The sequence below is a fragment of the Silene latifolia genome, chromosome 10 (assembly GCF_048544455.1).
Source record: "Silene latifolia isolate original U9 population chromosome 10, ASM4854445v1, whole genome shotgun sequence".
NCBI classification, from domain to species: domain Eukaryota; kingdom Viridiplantae; phylum Streptophyta; class Magnoliopsida; order Caryophyllales; family Caryophyllaceae; genus Silene; species Silene latifolia.
Genome location: NC_133535.1, coordinates 98613199 through 98617419, shown reverse-complemented (window position 1 = coordinate 98617419; position 4221 = coordinate 98613199). Strand labels below are relative to the sequence as shown.

The following is a 4221-nucleotide window of genomic DNA, read 5'->3' as shown; positions in this document are numbered from 1 at the left end:
ACATATTCATATATGTTTTAAGTTAATTTAATCATAAAATTAATTGGTGATCTTATGCATGCAAACATCAATAGTTAAGAGAAGAAATCGATTCCTTACATTGCATGTTTCGGATATTTGGGCACTAGTAAGGTCACCTACCTTACTTAGTTCTTGAGCTTTCCTTATGGATGAACAAGATTCAAAGGTAGAATCTCTCCCAAAGATGAATACCCAAGATAACCTCTTAAAAGACTAATATTATTAGATCTAGAACAATATTAATCTTACTAAAATTTGACCCAAAACTATTGTTTGTCCTCTTGAATATTTCGGTCAAGAGGAGAAGAAAATGGGAGTTTTTATTTCTCTAGATTTTTATAAGATGTAGAGATTATTGTATTTCTCACACTAGAAATTATGTGTAAAAGTAATGAATAAAAATTAGAGAGAAAAACTCTCTATGGAAGCCATTGAAAACCGGTGGGGAGAGAGGAGAGGAGAGGTTAAGTGAGCCAATGCATGAACAAGTAATTCTTATCAAGAAAACTAGGTTTGCATGGCTACAAGCTAGCATCATCATTATGCTCTCCACTTAATTATTTAACAAAATTTAAACATCATGCTCCCTCCAATAAATCAGTCCATATTAGATAAAATGGGTTCCATTTTATCTTTGTCAATTTGTCAATTTGCCACATGTCATAAGTCATGTAAAATTTTCATGTATTTTTAACGTATTAAAAATCAACGTATTAATAAAATACGTCATGTACAAAATCGACTTAGTAATTCATAATTACTTGTACCAAAACGGTTTGCCAATTATAAATCACAACATCTTGTATTTATAATAAATTATTCATTCAGATTCAATTGTTTCTGTAAACAATAATTTCATCTAAGCAATGAAACAATTCGATTACTTAGACCGTGTCTAATTTAATTAAATTATAATAAGACACGTAAATATTACTTCCAAAATCGTCCGTCAATTTTAAGTAATTTAATCAACCCGTATCGTCATACGATCAATTAAATATTCTATTAAGAGTGTTACCCTTTAGGTATGACCTAAGGGGATCAACTGATCACCACCGTCGCACGACAGTAATGTCAAACTCTAGTCAGCCAATCATTACCGATATGTGTGGACCATTTGACTGTAAAAATATTACATCCCACATGTATTCTTAAAATGAGATTTAAACATGTGATCATCATGATCGACAGTTGTGATCGCCTTATTGTCGGAGGACACATATTCCAACAAAAATACCGGCTCCTCCCTGCTCAATCTAAAAAGTGTAATTACTAGTTTAGCCCTTAGTTAACCCTAATGCATCCACCTAATTTCCACTATAAATACCCCATTAGTCTAATTAGAAGAGCATGTTCTTCTTATCAATTATTAGAGTAGTTAATATCAATCAAATCTCTCTTTAGTTTTGTAATCAACAATTAATCAAGTTTAAATACAAGTTTTATTTCCTTAATCTCTCTTTTGTTCATCCTTTATTTTGGGTAATTGAAGATTATTTGGGTTATTATTGGGAGATTGACAACCTCTCAATCAAGCATCAAGTACTTCTTTTATCTTTGCTTTATTATTGGAATCATTAGTAGGTATAATCCTCTTAATCCCTTTTTAATTATTGTTTAATTACTTTCAATTGTTCATCATGTTTCATTTTGTTGGTATGATTGACAACCTTGCTAGCATGATCAACATGATAATGAGTGAGTAGTCACCTAGCTAGGGTTAATGGGTAATTAGGGGAAACCAACATGAGGAATGATTCATGCTTAAATTAATATGCTTTCATGATTTATTTGCTTGCTTGTTTTGATCTCAACTCATGCACATGTTATGTTTGATGAAATGCGAGCCTATGAATCCTTGCATTTTTTACCCATCACCTATCTTTTCAATGAGACTTGTAAGACATAAACCAACTCGAGTCTCATTAGACCATGCATGTTGTTGAGTAGGGAAGATTAAGTCGACTTGTAGGTGTTGTACAATCTAATCGATTCGGCTCCGGGACCCAAACTTTCCTAGGATTGTAAGATATAACCCAACTCAATCCATCACAACAATAATTGCTTGCTTATAATTTGAGAACATGTTTGTATGATCAATTCCCATGATTCCCCTATGACCCCATGACACCCTAGTGATTTTTATCAATTGTTTGCAACCCTTTTATTTCATCTTGCTTATTTACCTTCATTGCTATTTAGTTAGTGACCTTCTACATCAACCCAAATTGTGACACCTCTAAGACACCACTAGTTTCAATAGAAATATCATCTCAATTCCCGTCCCTTGAGATCCGACCTTTACTTGCCTCTTTACTAATTGTAGAGTTGTTTGTGAAGTTATAAATTGTGTTTTGATTCGGACGTGACCCAACGACAACTTCTATTCAATTGTGAACACGAAACGGACCGATCAAAAATGGCGCCGTTGCCGGGGACGGTGTTAGCTTGATTTAGACTTCCTTATATTGTTATTAGTTGTGTCTTTCTTTGCCTTGGGGAAGTAAAACTCCTCAAGGTTTGTTCTAATTATTTTCAAGTTGTTTGATATTTTGCATGTCTAGAAGGTCACAAGGTGATTTGTTACCTTTTGATCATGAAATTGAAAGAACTTTGACAACCAATAGAAGACTTGCTAGGAGGAATTTGAGAGGTATTAGTGAGGTTGTAGATATTCAACCAACTATTTAGTTCATCAAACCTTTTTCAAGAGAAGGTGAGGAGAACCCATTACAAAATACCACACAAAATCAACCTACAATGCCTAAATTTTCATCACATTCCGTACCCACCGAGGAGAACCTACCCAATGGTACTCCCACACCACAACATCTAACCGGAAATTTTATTGCCAGATCCGCCTTTATCCAATTAGTCGAAAGGAGCCAATTTGGGGGGATACCTAGTGAAGACCCTTATTCTCATATGGAAACCTTTTGTGACTATTGTGATGCAATTTCTCAAACCGGTGTTACTCAAGACCAAATTCGATGGGTCTTATTTCCTTTTTCTCTAATTGGCACCGCGAAACAATGGTTGAAGGGCCTTGATAAGGCCACTCTCGAAATTAATTCTTGGAAGAAGTTGGCTCTAGCTTTCTAAAAAAAATTCTACCCACCGGAAAAGACTAACATGCTAAGAGCTCAAATTACGGGTTTTAAGCAAAGGGATGAAGAATCTTTGTATGAAGCTTGGGAGCGGTTCAAAGGAATTTGTCGCTCATGTCCTCACCATGGACTTAGCGAGTGGTTCTTGGTACAACAATTTTGGAACGGTTTATATGAAGATTCAAGGAACATTCTCAACATGGGATCAAATGGAATGTTCACCGAAGTTGATGATAATCAAACATGGAACAAAATTGAGGAAATGGCGGTCCATAACTCACAATATAGTAGGCCTCGCAAGGCTACTAGAGGAGGAAAGCATGAAGTGGACTCCGTTACTCAATTGGGTGCTCAACTTAGTGCCCACATTGACACAATCAATTTGAAGTTTGAAAAAGTTATGGCTAGACTTGAAGAAGCCTCAAAATCACCAAAGCATCATGTTAATGCCATGACGGCATCTTCATCAATCCCAAGTGGGATATGTGAGAATTGTGGAACTTTGGGACATGACCAAAGTGAATGTAGGGGAACAAATGAACAAGTGAATGCTTTCGAAGCATACAAGAGTGGTACCCCTTATTCCAACTATTACAATGAAAACACCAAATTCCATCCAAATCTCTCATACAAAAGCCAAAATGTTCAAAACCCTCAAACAACATACACCCCACCTCCCATGAGAAACCAAAATCAAAGACCCTTTTACAACCAAAACCAAGGTTAACAAAATCAAAATCCATACAATCACCAAAATGACCAAGGTTTTGATGTTCAAAAAGCGGTCCTCCAAATGCAAAAGATTCAACAAGAATTTTTCACTCAAATGCAAAAAGATAGTTGACACGTCGGTCGCGTACCTGTCAAAAATAACCAACTGGCTCTAACTAATATAGCTAGGGAAGTCGGGTCGAATCCACAGAGAGGTAGGAAATTGTCAGCTAAATCTAAGTTCGTCAAGGTAACCAAATTGGGGGTTTATAAATGTGATTTTCTAAACTAAAGAGAATAAGGAGGAGAGAAATAAAAGGGAGGAAATAACAGATAGAGAAGAACAGCTAAGACAAACGGTTCACCATAATCATCCGATCAA

The 4221-nt window shown here is 35.6% G+C and overlaps 1 non-coding gene across 1 annotated transcript; it reads right to left on the bottom strand.

Annotated features, from left to right (window-relative positions):
• Positions 1 to 3153: 3153 nt before the first annotated feature.
• LOC141610073 (small nucleolar RNA R71) lies at positions 3154 to 3260 on the bottom strand. Its single transcript, XR_012527967.1, has one exon. It is a non-coding gene; the product is annotated as a small nucleolar RNA R71 (small nucleolar RNA).
• Positions 3261 to 4221: the final 961 nt, after the last annotated feature.